We start from the raw sequence: 22,459 nt of genomic DNA, 5'->3' as shown, positions 1-22,459 counted from the left end.
CGATGCGGTAATGTTATGGAAGTGACACGTGTTCGGCAGTAAGGTGCTGCTGTTCTAATAAGAACAATTATAATGAGCTTTAAGGAAGCTAAGGAAGAAAGCAGAAGGCCGTAACATGGGAGGGAGTGTTATAACGGAGAGCCAGTTAATCAAGATGAGGAATAACCTCGCTCTGCCTGTGTAGTACCTTTTCTGTCTGTTCAAACCTCTGACACTTAGAGGAATAAAGGACTTTTTCTTTTATACCTCATTCATGTCATGAATCGATGTGAAATAAGATCCACTGAAAATACTAGGGATTTGCCTGGCAGGACACAATTTGTAAAGTGCCTTTTCTCCTAATCCAATTCCGTTTAAAATATCGCAGGAATGGGGCTGTAATTGATTTATATTAATTGACATTGGAAACTTGGTGCTTGATCAAGAAATCAGATAGGCTCAAAGTATGGCTCCTGACTATACATTTGCATTTAAAATGTTGCAGGCATCGTTAGGGTTTTTATTATTATTAAAAAACCCAAAATCCTAGTTTATATTAAAAACCACACTCAAATGTGAACTTCTGTCAATCAAGTCGGTGTTAAAATTGTCAGGGAATATTTATTTCAGTTAACTGAGTGTCCTCTCAAGTTTAAGGATTTCCGCAGTTAGGCCACTGGTTTTCTGAATTCCATGTTCAACAAAGCCTCCCTAAATTCTCATTATAAATTGTTTCTATCTGCAATGCAGTCCCCACTTAAACTGTAAAAGGACTGCTCCACAAAATGTCTTCATTTGAACATAAAGCAGACTTGGTATGACAGTTCTTAAACAAAGGCTAGCATTTCAATGGTGCCCGGTAGCTGAAATAATACTGCAGTGGATAGGAAGTATATTTCCTTGAAGAAAATTTATTAGGCCAATTAAAGAATCGGGGCCAAGACAGACAGACGTAACTTGAGCAGTGAGCCCATTCTGGACCCCAGACAACATTTTTGGACACCCAAAATGAATGAAGGCCATGAACAATCAGCTCTTCCTGCTTCAATGAGAAGCTGGCTGAGCAGACAGCTGATTGGATGGCCTTACAATAATCATCTCCCCATCTGGCTGTGCAGAGTGTAGATTGGCTGGCCCTTGTGAGAATCATGAGGTCACTCACACTTAGTCAAATGAGGCTCCCACCTTGCTCACCCTACATTTATGCAACACGTTGGCGATTAATATACACACAATAATTACCAAAATGATTACACATTCTTTATCAATCTTCTGAGAAAAATACAAAACCTTCTGAAAAGCCACAGAGTCTTGTGAACTATCCTACCTAAGATGAACTTATAATGTCTGATTTCAATGGATTTTTCAAGTGCTTAACTCAGTCTTTTGTTTTCTTTATCTTTTTAGGTAACTAAAAGTCTTTATAAGGCCTTGCGTGCCATTTTTCTAGGTTCCTCCTCCTCCTCCTCCTCTCCTGCGGGTGAGGGGAGCACCCTGTTGCAAGAGATCAATAAAGATCAAGCTTATTAGCTGCTTTGCTTCTCAATATTCTCTGGTTGGCCTCTGTTATTCTCTTCTACCAAGAGGGAACCTATGAAGATACCAACAAAAGGTAAGTTTGGTGTTGTTCACAATACTGAGAGATGCTAGTGAAGCTGTAGATAGATGTTAATGAAGTTGTAGACAGGGTGCCGGAGTTTTGCACCTGTTTTGCCCTGGCAGTCCAAGTAATCAAGAGGCCGCTGTTCGCCCCCAATGAGGCACTTTTACTGGGGCTTGCAGGTAGCACACTCCCAAGGTAGTTTTCCGGGCTTCTTCAGTGGTCTAATCTCAAAGCCTTGATACGTATAATGATATTCAATTTCATAGAGAATACTATTTCTTGGCTTAAGCTTAAGAGACTGATTTGCTTAGCCACTTAGTCAAATGAGGCTCCTGCCTTGCTCACCCTATATTTATAGCCAATAGGTCACTCGTAGTCACATGGGATGTTTACTCTTCAGGGTGTGTCAAGCCATGAAACTGTCCTCTACGGTGTTACATCCTGTTATTGTGATGTCTCTCTCCACCCCCCCCCCCAACTAAAGAAGCATAGGATCTTTGTTGTGGTTGCTAGAGAGCTAGATGCACTCTCTAACCACATCTATACCTACCCAGAGACATAAGGGGCACATGTGGAATTCAGGAGCCAAGACTCAGAGAGACCTCGCCCATTGCAGTGCTATGCCTAGGGTTGGCTACAATGAGAAAACATCCAGTTTCTGTGATGTTCGTAGGTTCCTCTCTCCCCAGTTACACTTTTGCTCTCGTTTCCCATATTGTGATAGGAATTTCGAGGTCTTAGATATATGGTAATGTTCAAAACCGCACATACATATATCAGCACAGGAAGACCGACCTGAAGCCATTTTGATTCCTAAACTGAGTAAATGTTTTCTTTGCAAGGTCAAAGTGGAAAAGCCTTCCCATTGTCTTTTCCTTCACAAATCCTGTCTTAAGGGTATGTCTGTGTTTGAATAGGGTGTGAGCCTGTGACATGGCCCAGGAACTAAGTATTTATCATTACAAAATATTGGCCAGGCTCCCTAGTCAATCCAGTCAAGTAACCTGCCAGACAGGAGATAAACAACGACAGGAGAAAAACAACATTCAAATTTCTGTTTAGAATGCCTTTTCTGTGATGTAGGTATGATGTATCTGAGGGGTGGTCTTAGGTTACACCCCCTCTGTGATGTATGTATGATGTTTCTGGGGGTGGTCTTGATCTACAGGGTGGCATTTTCAAAAGTATAAGGCCTTGCGCGCCATTTTTCTAGGTTCCTCCTCCTCTCCTGCAGGTGAGGGGAGCACCCTGTTGCAACAGATCAATAAAGATCAAGCTTACTAGCTGCTTTGCTTCTCAATATTCTCTGGTTGGCCTCTGTTATTCTCTCCTACCAATAGGGAACCCATGTAAGGACTCTATATGGGCTCTTGGATACCCCATAAGGGAAAAGGGCAATTTTTGTTTACAACATTCCCATTCTTTCTTAGTGGGGAATGTGTGTAACTTTGCAACATGCGTCCAACTGAGTGTGTGTACAATGTCTCAGCGACTGAACAGCGCAGTTGCCTTTCCTTGCACATTCAGAATTCAGGGGGGTGACTGGGAGAGGAATCCAGAAAAGGGCAGAAAACCAGCCGACGTCTAATCTGAAATTTGGGGAAGGGTTAGAAAGATTACGGTTGCCTTGGCTTTACAGCTTGCCAGCCAAACAACCTGGATGTAGCATGGGAAGTAGGCAAGGACAGGGAAACCTGGAATTCAGGGTATCACTGTCATATCATACATTGCATCTATGATAGCGCTGTCAGTACAAATTATATACGGTGCAGGTGTAAAGGCAACGCATGCCCTAACACAAACTCGGCAGATCAGATGCACATAGCAATACATCAAATCAGCATCATACATCTGGTACTGGCAATTCCTTAATTCATTTGCTGGGTGTCCTGGGCAACTTGTGGTGCAATGAGCTTCGCCAGAAATCACTATTTGATTTGATTTTTAAGCAAGACCTTCCATTTTTTGAATTCAAACACAGCCTACTTGTTATAAGCTCTGCCACCCTGTGTGCAAGCAGGCATATAACACCCATGGGTCGTGAATCCTCGTTTATTAAAAGGGAGCAGGCGATGGGCCCCAGCAATTGATCGTTTGGATAAAGAACAGTGCAGTCAACATATTTAAAAAGAAATAGGTTTTGCTTGGGAATGCACCAGGCAAGCACACCCTTTCAAAACAGAGTTTTAGGTGATAGGGATACGTAACAAACTAATCCGATGGCCGTATTTTACAACGCAGTGTGTACAAAAGGGCAGGGGCAGAAAGAAAGAAAGATATGGTTTCGCTGTTCATATTGTTTTTTCCTTGTCCGTTGTTTGGCAAGAAACCGTCGATAATTAGTGCATATCTGCATATCAGCCTCCGTGGTTAAATAGGCTAAGCTAAAGCTTTCGTTTGATTGATCCTTCGTCGCGGAACGAGTGGTTCCTGTTACAACCCAGTCAATAGCTGTGTTGCTGAGGCACAAGGCAATGTGGCACCCAAGGTCTGGTCCCCTTTCATTTCCACAAGAACACACCACACTGTGGTGACAGCAAAGCAGCAAATATATACAGTACGTACATGTATAATAAATATTGTTGTTTGAAAGTTCTTCCACGCACATTGGGCACCGACTCTCTCTCTCCCTCTCTCTTTTTTAAAACTTCACTACAAAAAAAATCACAAGGCGTAATGACAGCAAAGACATTTCATACCCTTAGCGCGTAGTAAATAACAAACACAAAACACTTTTTTGCTGTCACTGTTGCGGTTCAGAAGTTCCACCGGCGTGCAGTGGGCTCCACTATCACTTTCATTTCACAAAACTGAATTAATAGCAGAGTCACATCTCTCCTTAACGGCAGAACGCACCAAACACTCCTAAGTTTTGTGCAGACACATTGTACAAATATTTCATTTGAGCACATCAGAAGGGAACAAAACACCTCCGCCTGCCTACACGGCGGCACCTGAACTACCAGCATAACCAACGCTACCTGTCAATTTCCTTCCCACACATATACTTCCTTAAAAAAGAAGAATATATATATATTCTACACACTCCCTGCCAAGATAGAAAACCAGAGTTTGAGTAAGCTTCCAATGTCCAGGAGGGCTTCAGGAAAAAGTTGTGAAATATAGAAAGCTGCCAAATGCTGAGTCAATCCATTCAGGAGCAGAGGAAGGGGGAGCGGTGGGGCAGCTCGCCCTGGGTGTCATCACTGAGGGGGGTGACATTTGGCACACTGTCTCCCCACAACTCCCAAGCCTACCCTGAGCCATCAGAGGAAGGAGCGGAGCTTCCCCACCTTGCCGCTCCCCTTCCCCTTCCCCTTTGTTTTAACAAGTCGGGGGAGGCTTGGGAGCTGCAGGTGGGCAGTGTGCTGTTGCCCCCCACTTCCAGGCTGCTTTCTGGGGAGTGGGGGTGGTGGAAGCTGTTCGAATTCCTGCTCCGTGGTTGCAGTCATGGGATTGTTGTCTTTCACATGACGGTGTGTGTTTTGACTCCACAGAGTGGGAAATGACGGAGACAGGATGTTTGTGTCACTGTGTTCTGTGAAGTGGGACTATTGTCCTTTGTTTGTTTTTCTCTTTGCTGTCTGATGCTAGAGAGAGAGGGAGCCATGTTGCAGTGCTCCGTGTGTGTTTATATGTAAATAAAGTAGATTAGCCAAAATGCTGAGTTGCTGAGGTCTGTTACGCGAAATGCGAAAACTCTGCAGAGCCCTAAGTGTGCCAGTGTCAATTGGCATCGGTCGCTGTGATGTTCAGGCTGAAGAAAGCTTATGAAGTTCCCGAATGAAAGACCAGGAGGAAGAGAACATGTCAGTCGGGCATGTGTCTCTGCTAGGGTCCTACTCGAGTGTAGGCTGAACTCGATGGATGGAACCTTGTAGGCCTTGAAATTCAGCCCTACCATTTGATGCAGGCCATTCAGGGCGAGAGCACATAGCTAGAACTGTGGGGGTTTTATTCGTGTGTGTATTTTAAGGGTGGTAAGAGTTGTTAAGAGACCCCTATTCCCCTCACAGAGGTTTTGGCCAGAGGTTTCTGTGAAGAGGGATACAGTTCTACGCAGGGAACTATAGCTCTGTGGGGGTCTCCTAACAACTTTCATCCCCCTTAGCAAATTATAGTACACAGGGACCAAAAATGCGGGAAGTGTGTGTAGTGGAGCATAAGGAAGTCTAACAAAGTTCTGATTTTTCCTATGAAAATGCTTATATATACACACACACATTATTTCAGTAATGTGTGTGTGTGTGTGCCCCTGCTTTTGCTGGTGCCCTAAGCATTTTCTTAGTGTGTCTATTGGGTAATGTAGTGCAGAGTCAGACCAATGGTCTATCCAGCTCAGTATTGTTTACACTGACAAGCAATGGCTCGCCAGCATTTTAAGCCAGGAGCTTTGCCCAGCCCTACCAAGCAATGGGATTTCATTAACGTTTACCCCAAAACTGCTTTATTGCAGTTTCCACCCATTTGTTCTTCTGGTCTGGCCCTCTGGAGCCACAGAGAGCAAGTCTGTTGTCTATTTGGCATAGCGCTGTTGCCTGAGATCAGTGGCATAGCATGAGGGGGGCACAGGGGCGGTTGTTAGGGGTGGGAAATTTCAACATCTGGTGATGCCTCAATACAGCTGTGTGCTTTCCTTGCTGGGCTCAGTTGAAAATGACTTCTCCATGCGAACCAGGAAGTGACCTCTCCAGACAACAGAACGACTCTTCTTTACTTATCTCTGCAGCTGCGATCTAATGGGTGACACAGATGCCATTAGGCAGTTGAATTTGTGTGCGTACTCCATCCGTTTCCCTTCCTTGTCACCTCCGCGCAGCCCCGGACACTGGCAACCCACGCTATGCCACTGCCCGAGATGAAGAAGAGAAGAGTTTGGATTTGATATCCCGCTTTATCACTACCCTAAGGAGTCTCAAAGTGGCTAACATTCTCCTTTCCCTTCCTCCCGCACAACAAACACTCTGTGAGGTAAGTGAGGCTGAGAGACTTCAGAGAAGTGTGACTAGCCCAAGGTCACCCAGCAGCTGCATGTGGAGGAGCGGGGACGCGAACCCAGTTCACCAGATTACAAGTCTACCGCTCTTAACCACTATACCACACTGGCTCTCCTTGAGGGAAAGAAAGTGGGGGTGTCACTAAGGAGCTTACCAGCTGTGCTGCTTCCAAGCACTTTCCTATAGTGGCTCGGCTTGTGGTGCTTCTGTGGGGGAACAGGAAAGCATGCAAGGGAATCTTCTGCCAAATGAAGCTTCTGAGCAAAACCAGAGCATTAGAAGGTTCAAAGCCAGGTGTGGGGGACATTTGGCCCTGCAGATGATGCTGAACTACAACTGCCATCAGCCCCAGCAAGCAAGGCTGATGGCCGGGGATGATGGGAGTTGTGGTACAGCAACATCTGGAGCGCCAAAAGGTACCCCCCTGCTCAAAAAAAGGGAATTCCAGGTGGATAATCTATCAACCCTGACATTGTGTGTGCTTTGTGTAGGCTCAAATGCCTGAGGAGAGAGACTGAAGGAGCTTGGTGATAATGAAAACAGAATGAAAAGAGAAACTTGCAAAGGGGGTAAGAGTTAGTTAAAATGGAAATCCATTTCTTCTTCTTCTTCTTCTTCTTCTTCTTCTTCTTCTTCTTCTTCTTCTTCTTCTTCCTCTTCCTCTTCCTCTTCCTCTTCCTCTTCCTCTTCATATGTGATTTGCAGTTCTGTAAACTGCCTGGACTAGATATGTGATCAGTGTTATATTATTGGTACTATTCATCATCATCATCAAGATCAATATCATCAACAATCTTCTGAAAATTTGTTAATGTTATTTGTAATAATAATAATAATAATAATAATAATGTGAATCTGAATAACCACTATTGAAAATGCTTGCATTTTCATGAACCATTTGGAGAAAATAGGCACCAAGGAAACATTTTGCCGTGAAAAAGCCTCGCAAGATTCATTCTCAATTATTTGCAGGCTGCATATCGCAGGCACAGGGCATGATGCCAAAGGAGTCAGCAGTCTGGCAGTTTAAAAAGAGAAAAGAAAAAAAAGAGAGAAATGATTCAGAGAATGTGTGACAGGCCTTTTGCACCATATGGCGCCCAAGAGTTAATCCAGGCAAGGAGGGTGGACACCTAGGGAGATTCATGTTGAAATGCCATTTAGAAGGGAAACGTCAACTCGAAATGGCAAGAGTCCAGGAGCCTAAACAAGCTCGACTGGGGAGCCAAGAAGCAGGGCGGGGAGGGAGGGAGACAGAGGGTAACTGGCTCCATTTCTGAAAGCTTATCTGAATTTAGTTCCCCATCTTCGCTTTGTTCACTGCACCCCTGGGAAGGGACAGCCTTGTTACCTAAAAATGCGCTGTTGTATTACCCCGGGAAGAGAGGGCTCTGGTTGGTGTCAGTTCACCCTGATCCATTCACCTCATTACGGGTCGGTATATGTGGCTCAGTTGTAGGCCGGTGGATTTCAGAGTTGTCGTTATAAAATATACAGAGAGCTCCAGCTTGGCAGCTCTTGCGTTTCTCAGTTTGATGGGCGGCTTGGCCTTGACAGCACTGCTTCCCTGCTAGAGCAAAAGGAGCCTGTCTCCATAGAGTCCTTCCCAGATTCCCTCAGTTAAGGTGGTGCATGCTTCACAAGATCCTGCATGGAATCCAGCGTCTGGCGCATTGGGGGCAGACAGAGCATTGTAGAAGCGCAGAGTTGGAAGAGACCCCAAGGGTTGTCTAGTCCAACCCCCTGCAATGCAGGAATATCAACTCAAGCATCCATAGCAGATGGCCATCCAACCTCTGCTTGAAAACCTCCAAGGAAGGAGAGTCCACAACCTCCCAAAGGAGACTGTTCCACTGTCGAACAGCTCCTACTGCCAGAAAGCTCTTCCTGGTGTTTAGTCGAAATCTCCTTTCTTGCAACTTGAATCCATTGCTTCGAGTCCTACCCTCCAGAACAGGAGAAAACAAGTACAGTGGTACCTCAGGTTACATATGCTTCAGGTTACATATGCTTCAGGTTACAGACTCCGCTAACCCAGAAATAGTGCTTCAGGTTAAGAACTTTGCTTCAGGATTAGAACAGAAATCGTGCTCTGACTGCGCGGCAGCAGCGGGAGGCCCCATTAGCTCAAGTGGTGCTTCAGGTTAAGAACAGTTTCGGGTTAAGTATGGACCTCTGGAACAAATTAAGTACTTAACCCGAGGTACCACTGTATGCTCCCTCCTCCATGCGACAGCCCTTAAGATCTTTGAAGATGGCTATCATATCTCCTCTCAGACTCCTCTTTTCCAGGCTAAACATACCCAGCTCCTTCAACCGCTCCTCATAAGGCTTGGTTTCCAGACCCTTGGTCATCTTGGTTGCTTTCCTCGGCACACGTTCCAGCTTCGGTTCCTTTCTGCAGGGAGAGACTCAGCTGGTTCAGTCTCCCCACTGCAACACTGATAGGACAAAATGCACCTTTGGAAATCTTGACCTTCCTCTGGGGTGGAGCAACTTGCCCTGTGGACTACATGTGACCTTCTAGACCTCTCTGTCTGGCCCTCGGAAGAGGTGGGGTTTATCACAGCATGACCACTTCCCCTGTACAGGCACTTTCCTACCTCCTTCCGAAAGATCTAGTAAGCTCTGGGCTTTGGTAAGAAGGCATGAGGGCTCTAACAGGATCCTAGAGTCCTCCTGCCTCCTTCTCAAAGCCTAGTTAGCACTTGTCTGGCTTAGGGAAGGAGGCGGGAGGACTCTAGGACCCTGCCAGAGCCCTCACACATCCTTCCCCAAACCTGGTACCTCACTTACCCGGCTATGGGAAGGCAATGTGAAGGCAGAGGTGGGGGTGTTGTTATAATAATAACAGAAATATGGTTAGATCCAGACTTACTGTGGCTGTATGAGACTTGCTCTACTCATGCAAATCCTGCAGGACGAGGTGGGGGCACAACGGATACTTTTCCCGTTAAACTATCGTATTTTTCCCTATATAAGATGCACCTGACCATAAGACGCACCTAGTTTTTAGAGGAGGAAAACAAGAAAAATATATATTCTGAATCAAATGTTGTTGAAGAGGCTTTGCGCAGCTATCCCTGTAGCCAGAACAGCAAGAGGGATTGCTGCAGGAAAAAGGGAAAGGGGAAAAGTGCGTCTTATAGAGCGAAAAATACAGTAATTTCTCTCTGTTGTGTATGTGAATAATTTTTTATTTTTATTTTTGCAAAGGAAAGCGTTCATCCTGTCTCTCCGACAAACAACTAGGGGTGGATCAACACCCAGGAAAAATTCCACTATGAATAAGTCAGAAATTAAATCATTTTAAGAAAAGGGGAAAAACCCGCTATGTAAAATCTCTTAGAATCATTTTTTTGCTCTCCATCGCCATCTGGTGTTGCATATTTATAACACACTCAAGACACTGTTTTTGGGCTAATGTAGCTGAGCCCTAGGTCTAACAAAGAAGTATATCAGTTCAGAAAATGTCAGGTTTAAGCCCTGAAAGGTAGAGTTTTTAAAAAATAAAATAAAAAACAAACAGTTCAGGCGACTCACAGCCGCATGTGCACTTGTTTTGCTTTTAAATGTGCCTGCTTACATGTCCTGCTAAATCTTTTTCTCTCTACAGCAGCGACTGCCCCAACTTGAAAGACGCCTGATTCAAGAGTAAGTGGAATGTACAAAATGGGAGGATTTGTGTTTACAGCACTGCTTGATCGGTGCCTTAAGGACAGAAATGACACCATCCTTCTACCTGGCGCTGACACAGATTGCTGGAAGGAAAGCGTTCTTATAAACAAAGTGCTGGAGGCCATCTTGTCTTCCTCTTCCTGCTCCAGAGCTGGCAACCCAAGTACATCTTCATGTAGCTTAATGGCTTCCTAGAACAACTAGGAGTTCAAAAGAAGCTAAAACAGCTGCACTTAGGAGCGACTACAAGGAGCGATAGGGAAGCCTGTTTAGTATGCACATCATTCCTGAATCTATAAGAATCTATGAATAGCCTGGGCCTTTCCCCCCTTTACACTAGTGTATAGCAGACTTAAGCAGCAAACGCGAGAAGATTCAACATCAGTGAAGAGAGATCTGTAGCTGTCAGGGAAGAACCTGACAGGTATTTAGAACAAGTTGGCTAAGGGGATGAGGGCGGCCGGGGCTGGGGGGTTGGACGCACGTGGCTGATTAAAAAATATATGTATATAAATACGGCTTCAATTGTACACAAGCCACAATTTGCTCTGAATGTAGGGATCAATGTTGTTTGTTTATTTATTCATACAAGTATTTTTGTGCTGCCATACCATGAAATTTCAGAGTGCCCTAGAATGCCGACACCATCATTAAAGAGATGGTGATCTATCCATTGACCACAGTATAAAATGATTGTGTGCCAAAACTGGAAAAATCCTAACTCTCTTGTCTGTTTATAGACAGTTGGTTAAAGGAAATTTGGTCCAACTAACTAATTTGATCAGAAACAGAGAGGGAAGACAATGTGGATTTCTGGAGAAGTTGAGCAATGTCATTTGATGCTAGAATAGCAAAGTTCAAGGTTCAATAAACCCTCAGCTGCTCATTCGGAGACATTTGAGCATATGGAACAGAATGGAGGACAGCATCAATTGGTTTATTGTTATATGTTACGGTACTTATTAATTTGCCTTAAAATTAATCTGTATCTAATGTATTGCATAATTGAGTAGGCAATTGATATAGCAGGTTGTTTTCGTCACAGGGATTTTATATAGGGAACAATATCACTACGTTATGACTATATATGTTTTGCATATGGCAGGCCCTCCAGGTGTCTCTATTTTCTAGGGATGTCCCTGATTTAGGGAACCTGTCCCGGTTTTTTATTTGATCCTGGAATGTCCCGCTTTCTTTTAGGATGTCCCTATTTTCATTGGAGAAATGTTGGACCATATAGAATTACAGTATCTAACGCCCGAGCCGTCTGAAGGCAGTCCTGAACAGTGGTACCTCGGGTTACATACGCTTCAGGTTACAGACTCCGCTAACCCAGAAATAGTACCTCAGGTTAAGAACTTTGCTTCAGGATGAGAACAGAAATCGTGCTCCAGCGGCGCGGCAGCAGCAGGAGGCCCCATTAGCTAAAGTGGTCTTCAGGTTAAGAACAGTTTCAGGTTAAAAATGGACCTCCGGAACGAATTAAGTACTTAACCCGAGGTACCACTGTATAGAGAAGTTTTTTAAATGTTTAAAGTTTTATTATGCTTTTTTATATACGTTGGAAGCTGCCCAGAGTGGCTGGGGCAATCCAATAAGATGGGTGGGGTATAAATGGTAAAATTATCATTATGGAATAGGACGTCCCTATTTTCCTCGGAGAAATGTCGGAGGGTGTGATATGGCATATGGATTTAGAATGGTTGCTGTTAACAGCAGAGAACCTGCACGAGCAACGCTGACAGCAAACCCTGCATACATTAAGCATAATAGAAACATTGCCACCTGACCCCACAAACGGATTTGTAAAAATGTTACATGGAAAAAATACGAGAGACATTACACATACTTCTGTAAAACAAGAAAATCTTTAATAATAATAATAATAAAGAATGGTTGCTGTTTGAAATCTTTGAGGAGGTGGAATAAAACATGTAATGTAAAAGCAAATACATACAAACAGGGCCTTTTTTCAATCAGAAAATACAGCTCAGATCCAGCACCACTCAGGTGGGCCCCATTTCCATTGTAAAAGAACAAGGGGAAAGTTCATGGTGTGTTCCGGCAACTCTTTTTATATTATTAATAATAATAATAATAATAATAATAATAATAATAATAATAATAATAATAATAATAATAATAATTTATTATTTGTACCCCGCCCATCAGGCTGGGCTTCCCCAGCCACTCTGAGCGGCTTCCAAAATAATAATAATATTAAAATCCTCTAATACATCAAACATTAAAAGCTTCCCTAAACAGGGCTGCCTTCAGATGTCTTCTAAAAGTCTGGTAGTTGTTGTTCTCTTTGACATCTGGTGGGAGGGCATTCCACAGGGCAGGTGCTACTACCGAGAAGGCCCTCTGCCTGGTTCCCTGGAACTTGGCTTCTCGCAGTGAGGGAACCGCCAGAAGGCCCTCGGGGCTGGATCTCAGTGTCCAGGTAGAACGATGGGGGTGGAGATGCTCCTTCAGATATACTGGACCGAGGCCGTTTACATGGAGGCTGTTTGCATGGATGGACTGTGTCCTTTAGCTCCAGCAATAGCACTTGCTTGCCTGCAATGGACTACAGAAAGTGGAGTCTGCTGTGCATGGAAAATAGCCTATTCTAAAAATGGAACATTTACATATATTGCTGTGCCCCTGGACACACCTAGCACTTGCCTGTGGCCCTCCAAAGGTTGCACAGAAGGTCCTTGAGGTGTAAAAGGTTCCCAACTCCTCGTGTAGGAGCTAAACCTGCCCCGTATCTGGTGCCCACCTTGTGTGGAGCGAAGGCGAGTTTCACGCCTCTCCCTGAACTGCCCACAACACAAAGCTGAATTCCAGGTTATATCCTGTGTGTTTTGACATCTAGAACTTGATGAGGTTCATAGGCAACTTGAATCATTCTCCATCTTGTGCAGCCATTCATCTACATATCCCTGGACAGGGATTTATGTCTTTGTGTTGTGGAACAGATATTTGTATGCAGTGCGGACCATTTGGATCCCTTCCAGTCGGGATTCAGGCCTCATCATGGGACTGAAACTGCCTTGGTTGCACTGGTTGATGATCTCCGGCGGGCTAGGGACAAAGGTGAGAGCTGTTTCCTAGTTCTGCTGGATCTCTCAGCGGCGTTTGATACCATCGACCATAACATCCTTCTGTTTTGTTTTTTTTAATTTTATTAAATTCTTGCAAACTACATCAACCAAGACATACAGACATTTAGACCATAACATCCTTCTGGACCGTCTTGAGGGGCTGGGAGCTGGGGGCACTGTCATACAGTGGTTCCGCTCCTTCCTCCTGGGCCAGGTTCAGAAAGTGGTGGTGGGGGATGAGTGTTCAGACCCCTGGGCTCTCACTTGTGGGGTGCCTCAGGGTTCTGTCCTCTCCCCCATGCTTTTCAACATCTATATGCAGCCGCTGGGAGAGATCATTAGGGGGTTTGGGCTGGGTGTTCATCAGTATGCGGATGATACCCAGCTCTACCTCTCTTTCAAATCAGAACCAGTGAAGGTCCTGTGTGAGTGCCTGGAGGCGGTTGGAGGTTGGATGGCGGCTAACAGATTGAGGTTGAATCCTGACAAGACAGAAGTACTGTTCTTGGGGGACAGGAGGCGGGCGGGTGTGGAGGATTCCCTGGTCCTGAATGGGGTAACTGTGCCCCTGAAGGACCAGGTGCGCAGCCTGGGAGTCATTTTGGACTCGCAGCTGTCCATGGAGGCACAGGTCAAATCCGTGTCCAGGGCAGCTGTTTACCAGCTCCATCTGGTACGCAGGCTGAGACCCTATCTGCCTGTGGACTGTCTTGCCAGAGTGGTGCATGCTCTGGTTATCTCCCGCTTGGACTACTGCAATGCGCTCTACGTGGGGCTACCTTTGAAGGTGACCCGGAAACTACAACTAATCTAGAACGCGGCAGCTAGACTGGTGACTGGGAGCGGCCGCTGAGACCACATAACGCCGGTCTTAAAAGACCTACATTGGCTCCCAGTACGTTTCCAAGCACAATTCAAAGTATTGGTGTTGACCTTTAAAGCCCTAAACGGCCTCGGTCCAGTATACCTAAAGGAGCGTCTCCACCCCCATCGTTCTACCCGGACACTGAGATCCAGTGCCGAGGGCCTTCTGGCGGTTCCCTCACTGCGAGAAGCCAAGTTACAGGGAACCAGGCAGAAGGCCTTGTTGGTAGTGGCACCCACCCTGTGGAACGCCTTCCCACCAGATGTCAGAGAGAAAAACAACTACTAGACTTTTAGAAGACATCTGAGGGCAGCCCTGTTTAGGGAAGCTTTTAATGTTTACTAGATTATTGTATTTATTATTCTGTTGAAAGCTGCCCAGAGTGGCTGGGGAAACCCAGCCAGATGGGCGGGGTCTAAATAATATATTATAATTATTATTATAAATATGCTTGGGCTGTGAAGCAGATCCACAAAGGGGGGTGGCCTGGGGAGAGATCCAAGGGCCAGGTAGAAAGGCCAGGAGGGCTGCATTTGTTACCCCACTCCTGTCGTCAAGCAAAGCACCATTTTGAACACCATTTTGAATTTCTCCCATATAAATAAATAAATAAGGGGTGGGGTGGGGTTTACACATCACATCATTTGGGGACACTGCTGCAGTGGGGTCAAAGTCACTCACCCTTGAGAACGGGTGGCAGCAGAGGTTTGCCAATTAGGATGAAAGGGAAATTGCCACAGCACCTTTTGTCAGAGGCGTAGAGGGGGGGGCAGAGGGGCAGTGACCCCGGGTGCAAAATTCTGAGAGGGGTGCAATGAAGCGCAATGCTTGCATGCCCTGCCCTGGCAGCCATGTGCCTCGCGGGCTCTGCCCTGCCCCCCCACTGTGCGCCTCCACCTCAGGTGCCCAGTCCACCAGAGGGGCGCAACACTTGACTTGCTGCTCCCCGGGTGCTGGCAACCTGCATTATGCCACTGCCTCAAGTAGCCCTTACTTGTCTGCTCTTCTTATTTAGATCCAGTCCAGGGGGCGGCACTGCCTGCCTTCTTCCTTAGTCTCAAGGCTGCCTTTGTAGAACTCAGCAGGGAGGAGGATGGGAGCAAAACTGAATTGAGTTGCGCCTGCCTATTGTTGGCTCTGGCGCCACCTACTGTTGGGCCTCCCTGGCTGCCATTCTACCAGTCCCAATGAGCACCTGCTGGAGCCAGGCCTCTATGAGGTTCTGAGATGAGTGACCTTTCAGAGGAGGTCAAGAACAGCTCTGCTCTCGCCGCCTTCCCGAAGGTCTATTAAATCCGGGTGGCTTTGGGCGGTTGTTTTGATTGGAAAACTGCTTTGATTCAATCTGTGTGGGGTTTTTTTGTGGCCATTGAATGTTTTTGTTGCTGGTGTGCCGCACCCCTCCTCCCTGATTGCTTCTGTGTAATTGTGGCTTTAAATTGTTATGTGTTATTTTAATGTCAACTGCTTTGAGCTTAGGAAAAGTAGTATATAAATATTTTACTTAGAGAGATAATAGGGCACCAGGATAATGGGTAGGCAAAATGGATTTAGCTAGAGCCTTGCAGTAGCTACTGGCCTGGGGTGTTGTCGGGCAGGAGCTAAGCCTGTCAGTGCTTATTCTTCCTGAATGCAATTAAGCTCCATTATTAATTTATTGCAGTTAGAGTAGACTTGTAGGCAGTTGCTTTTGTGATTCCCTATCACCGGAAGGCCTCATTCATTATGTTTTTATTTGGAAAATGTATGCATTAGTTCGGGGGGGGGGGAGCTAATTCCCGTTGCTCTTCAATTTTTAAAAAATTCTCATTCCTCTAAACTATGATTTCTGTTGAGGCCTCTAGCCTAGAAGTAATTAGAAAGAGGAAAAATTCTGGGGTTTTTTGGGGGGGAGGGGGGTGGCGGACAAAATTTCTGATTGGATGAACGCCAAATGAGGGTGAGTGTCGAACGCTTGCTTACATTTTCCATGCATGTTCTAGCTAGTCTTTTTGTTTTTATTGGTTATTATAATTTCTGTTTTATGTTAAGCTGTCAAAACCTTTTGGAACATCATTTTCGGTATAAAGGCCAGTGGCTAATTTGCCTAATGAAATATATTCCTGTGGTTATATTATGCTTCTCTTTATTTACTCCTGTTGAAACTTACCTCTATTCATTTTACCAATTTGTTTTATCAGATGCGTTGGTTATTTATCTCTGGTTTGTTTGCGGTACGTGCTCTACGCACTGATCCTCCAAGTTAATTACCTCCACGTTACAGGCAAAAACTCATTTCAAACGCATCTTATAATTTCTTAGTCATTTGGGAGTCAACTTCAATAGATGAAAATGTCTTTATATGTCTTTCCCCCTACCGTATAATCATAAAAGGCAGTGCCTTTTTTAAAAGAAGTGTTTGTCTAGAAGTGATTTGTTCTTTTCTTGTGTCCGTGTGAGCTGTAATTGATTCTTTAATTGGGTTTGACCCCAAATCTTCATTACTTTCTGTACAAGTTTTTTTTTTTACAAAAATAAAAACCTTAGATCTTTGAACAGTGCCCCGTGAAGCCACATTGACAACATCTTGTTCATTCTGGTCTCTCTTTTTCTTCCTCTTCCAAGGGGATTGTGATCTGCTGTGCTTTAATTATACTGTCTTTTAAGAATCCTTAGCTATTTTCCACCCTGCTGGATTCCAATGCGTCTTCTCGGGACAAGAGGCTCTATCTTACAGGCTTTATTTAAAGCAATTAGGATTTTATCCTGCACCCTACGAAAGTCAATGACTGCCCTCCATTGATTTCGGTGGCAAAGGGTTGCGCTTGACAGGTTCACACAAGGAAAGTGCCATTCAGGGTGTGAATTAGGAACCAACCCTACTTTAAATCAGTTTAAGTTTCTCAAACTTCTAATAGATGAGAACACTCCCCGCCCCCCGCCCCCCTTTTTTAGAGGCACACTTCAGCCTTCGAAAGCTTTCATTTTGGAGTGCATAAGAGAATCCCACCACCTGTCTCCTTGCATGAGTTGCTGTTCTTGGCATGCCTCCTGAGGGCAGGTTTGAGTGTCAGCGGTGAATGAATAATCCGGTTGCATCCAAATCACAGCTGCACCAGAATTCCTGACCCACAGCAGAAGCTGAGCGGCAGGAGTCAAGGCAGAGCAGTGAATCATACAGAGAAACAGCAGGCAGCCTCTTCTGTGGGTACTCTGGACTCAAAAGAGCCTTAAATTTGTTTAATAAATAGAGGCTTGGGTAATTTCAGCAGCTGACTTTTTTATGGTAATACTGTTTGAGTGTTCCTGCTTTAAAGAGAGAAATCTTCATTTCCCTGCTTAATACTTTTTAAAAAAGACTTTCCCAAGAGAATCTTCCACCTTATGTATTCCTTCATTGCAACCTGACCTTCCTCTGCTCATTCCTCCCCCCAAAATCCTGGGAACTGAAGTTTACCTTTCATAGAGCTAGTTCCCAGCACCCTTAACTAACTACAGTTCCCAGGGTTCTTTGGGGGAAGTCATGTGCCTCACATGTGTTTAAATATGCACACATCCCAAGTCTCCATAATTTAAACCCTGGCACCGAGGAACTAATGGCTTCACCAGACCAGTTAGATGCCTATATTGGCACGAAGCAGTAAACAAATAAACAAACAAATGACTAATAAAGGACACTGGCATCCAGAACGGACTTAATTTTGGCTCCTTCAGGCCAGACTACAAAGCTTGAGCGGATATGGCAAGCTACTGGTGAGGCAAATTGCTCCCTCCTTGCCGCTTTCAGCTCTCTAGGATTGCTGCTTGTGGTCCTGAAACTCTTGCCTTTGAACAGGGATGGAGGGAAAATCCAATTCACATTCACAGCCAAATTTATCCAATTCACACTTTCCAAAACAACATGAGAACAAAAACAAAACAAAAAAACCATAGCCAGTTTTTGAAATTTGCACTCATTCAAATTTTGTGATGGGAGGTCTCCAACCAACCAACCAGTGTTTACAAAAATGGATATATTAGGTACAAGTGAAGAATGAATATATAGGTGAAAATCAATTCAAAAACGTATTATCTTAGGAGAAATATACACAAAGTGAATACATTGGTGAAAATCAATTCAAAAACATATTATCTTAGGAGAAATTGCTTGCAAAAATGTGCCCAGCAGTAAATGCTGCATATAAAAAATGTGCTGATTAGGAGAAATCGCACTAAACTGCTGAATAATTTTCATGAGGATTTGAAAGGAAAAAAGAAAACCCATAAATTCTTGCAGAAATGTGGAAAACCAAATTTAAGTTCGAAAAAGTGAGGAACGAAGAGAACCAAAATCGACCCACCCACTCACATATCCATCCCTACTCTTGAACTCTGACCTGGCTGCTAGCCATGGTCCTGATCTCACTCCAACACAAAAGCCACCTTAGGCATTCCTGAGCCTTCTTCCACCATATTGTTTGGCCTTTTTATGTCTTCTTGTGATGGAGGCAACTCTGGATTTGGACGCCACATCTCTCATAACCCCTGCTTCCTCCTCCAACATTTCCATTCAGGGCCGACCACGTGGGCCCACGGCTAGGAACCGTGTCTCTTCCCCATTTGACGCCCTCCTAAAATACTGATGATCCTATATAAAAGGTAAAGGGACCATTAGGTCCAGTTGTGACCGACTCTGGGGTTGCGGCGCTCATCTCGCTTTATTGGCTGAGGGAGCCAGCATACAGCTTCTGGGTCATGTGGCCAGCATGACTAAGCCGCTTCTGGCGAACCAGAGCAGTGCACGGAAACGCCGTTTACCTTCCCGCCAGAGCGGTACCTATTTATCTACTTGCACTTTTTGGTGTGCTTTCGAACTGCTAGGTTGGCAGGAGCAGGGACCGAGCAATGGGAGCTCACCCTGTTGCGGGGATTCGAACCGCCGACCTTCTGATCAGCAAGCCCTAGGCTCTGTGGTTTAACCCACAGCGCCACCCGCGTCCCTGATGATCCTATATAAATTAACTGAAATGCACAGCCTGCACAAACAGAGGGCACAAGTCTTGCTTTGCTGTGCTGGCGCTGCTCTTTGCTATAAAGATGGTTGGGCGAACACAGTTGGGGGAAAGACTTGTGCTGTAACCAATTGCACACAGACAAGATCCCATCATATTCTGTGATGGTGATTATAGCAAAATATAATTACTGCCCCTTTTAGAATTAAAACCGTCGCCGCCACAGCCACCAACGCCATCTATTTAGCATTGTCCATTGGAATAACACCGAGTGTGATGTAATTGGTCCTAGCAACTCACCGGATTATGCTAGCTGTTTGGCAAAGTGCCGTGTTCTGCTTGCTGAACACTTTGCAGAGAAGGTGTTTGCCTCGTTGCTTTTCCTTGGGTGAATTTCAGGCTTATTGAAAGCCACTGTTTTCCAGCAGGTTGAAAACTTGTCTTGGGGAGAACCAGCCTTCTATTCTTCATTCTCGCTTTCCTGTACATTTCTATCGAAACTTCTACCTTGACTCTTAGCTAATCACTGGTCCTGGGAAGGTGTGACGAGTCAGGTGCTGATGACTAGACTCCGGTTTATCATTCAAAAAGAGTAAAATTATTCCCTTCCTTTGCAAAAGGTCGTTAAGCTGAAGGGAGTGGGAAGGAACCCCTGGAAAGACATTGCCAATGCATGTAAAAGCTTCTTTCTTCCGCATTAAGCAGAGTAGCCAAACCTCCTGAAAGTGGAGCCCTCATTTAATTAACCCCCTTGCTGTAGTACCATGTGATTAAATGTGACGGAGCCGCTCCTTGGGGTTCCTCCAACTGAAAATACCAACAATAATCATTTGTTTTGCTTTTATATTTAAACACATTATTGCATAGCTTGGTGCAGAGATAATTACCAATTTCATCTCCTGTGTTCTCCTAATGTTCATTAATAACAATAAAGGGTTGTAGGTTAAAAACTCATTTAATTGCCTTTATGTTAATGACATTATGAATAGCCTTAGCTACAAGATTCTAATTTTGTCCAGTATCCAGCTTCTCAGCAAGGCCCCAGGAGAGCTGCTCATTTTATCAGCATTACTGATTCAGAGGTTTTCTTTCTTTATTTCGTCGTCGTCCTCCCCCCTTCTTTTTCTATCCCTTGCAGGTGGGTTTTTGTACATAACCAGAATTAATGCACAACACATTTTTTTGCAAGGAACTGAGTAAGAAGCCCTCTGAATAAGTAATTAACTCAAAAGTGCCTAAGGAAAATGCCTAAACAAAATATATATATATTAAAAAATAATGTCTGTCCCCCCCACCCCCACCGCACGACCACATATATTCCATAAAACATTAAGAACAGTCACAAATGCAGGAGAAACACTTTACAGATAATAGACTTCCATGCTTTCCCCCCTCATCTCCAGCTCTTTCGTAAACTGGAGATAGACACAATCTCAACGCTCTCATTAAAGAGCAGCTGCCCTTGAAACAGATTATAGCCGGAGTCACATCAGACAAGGACTTTTTGGAAGATAAATGGAAACCAACCTAGAGCTTTCCTTTTTTCCCAAAGTAAACAGAAAAATAGGTTGATATGCATACACGAACTAGTCTTCCATCTCCTTCCTGGGAACCACATGACACAAGAGGAAAGCAAGGTTACTTGAATTACGTTTTTTGTATCTCATCCTTCTTCAGAAGAACTCACTTCAGCTGAGCAAAGGGTAGTCCCCTTTCCCCTCTGAGAAACAAGTCACGCTGAGAGAGCTTCCATGGCTAAGAGAAGTTGAACCTAGCGCATTACCAACTGCACCAGGACAGCACTTTCATGAGACGTAGCTTTGGCCATGAGTGTGTGGGTTTGTATCCAAGGTAAGGCAAAGTAACGGTCCCATTCGTGCAAGGATTTCGGCTTGCACTTTCCCCTCTCTCTCCTTCCTTCCTTCCTTCCTTCCTTCCTTCCTTCCTTCCCTGCCCATCTGGCTGGGTTTCCCCAGCCACTCTGGGCGGCTTCCAAAAAATACAATAAAACATCAAACATTAAGAACTTCCCTAAACATGGCTGCCTTCAGATGTCTTCTAAAAGTCAGATAGTCGTTTATTTGCTTGACATCTGACGGGAGGGCATTCCACAGGGTGGGTGCCACTACCGAGAAGGCCCTCTGCCTGGTTCCCTATAGCCTCACTTCTCATAGGGAACCGCCAGAAGGCCCTCGGAGCTGGACCTCAGTGAGTGATGGGGTGGAGACACTCCTTTGGGTATGCTGGGCCAAGGCCATTTAGGGCTTTAAAGGTCAGCACCAACATTTTGAATTGTGCTTGGAAATGTACTGGGAGCCATTTGCCACCTAAATCTGTTCTGGGTCCCCCCCCCACAAGCCTCTGGAGCAGATCTGGGTAGGGTGCAAGCTATGCATTGGGGGGGGGGTGGAGGAGAGGGGGCAAATCCTGCTGCACAAGCAGGAATCTTTGCACTCACAGGATGCTTGCTTAGTGCGACATTGGATTCAAGTCTTCTCCAGAGATTGGTTGCTGTGGAATTCCGTAACGAAATGGTTACTTTGGGACTCAAGACTCCTGGACAAATACAGCTCTTTAATCTGATACAGATTTTTCGTGCCTCACGCTGCAAGTTGCATTGGCTCCTATCCTGCACAAAGTTAGGCTGCTCAAATCCCATTGATTTACTGGGCAGACAATTGTTCACAGCCGGGGTGTGCAAACCTGATTCCACGGAAATCAATAAGCAGCTCATTCCTACAGGCTTAATAGACTCAGGACTGCCTATGGGTTTTGTCCTTGTTTTGTTTTCTGTGGCTCGATTTCTCAGTCTCCAGATCTGTATGCCGTGGAAGCCAATTTGGACAGTCGGAGGTGCTGTGGCCAGGAACAACCTTGCTAATGCTCGCATGCTCTGTGCAATGTCTGCCTGGTGTTTTCTTGTGTGTTTTTTTTTTTAAAAGAATGCACTTGTGTGGTTTTCAGTGTGAGAGGGAAGGTTTGCAGAGGTGTAAAAATGTGCGCCTTTAGTTGGATCATGCCCTGTATTTCTGGTAAGGTGCAAGTTGGTGAGTCAGTGTGGTGTAGTGGTTAGAGCAGCCTTTCTCAACCTCAGGTCCCTAGATATGATTGAACCACAACTTCCACTAACCCTGACCACTGGCTGTGCTGGCTAGGAATTACGAGAGTTGTAGTTTGAAGTGAAGGCATGAGGCAGGAGTTGGTAATTCAGGTGAGCTGTGCACAGGCAAGCTGCCAGCTAGCTCTGTCAAGGCTCTTTTTATTAGCACAATATG

At 45.0% G+C, this 22,459-nt stretch overlaps 1 long non-coding RNA gene across 1 annotated transcript in view; it reads right to left on the bottom strand.

Moving 5' to 3' along the window:
* The window catches only part of LOC308586952, a 28,935-nt gene extending 12,235 nt beyond the window's left edge, over positions 1-16,700 (bottom strand). The window contains exon 1 of the long non-coding RNA XR_014008166.1: positions 15,209-16,700. This is a non-coding gene — a long non-coding RNA (uncharacterized lncRNA). The remainder of the gene's footprint in view (positions 1-15,208) is intronic.
* Positions 16,701-22,459: the final 5,759 nt, after the last annotated feature.

The sequence above is a fragment of the Podarcis bocagei genome (genome assembly GCF_964188305.1).
Source record: "Podarcis bocagei genome assembly, chromosome: 5".
In the NCBI taxonomy this organism is placed as follows: Eukaryota; Metazoa; Chordata; class Lepidosauria; order Squamata; family Lacertidae; genus Podarcis; species Podarcis bocagei.
This window is presented reverse-complemented; position numbering and strand designations above follow the sequence as displayed.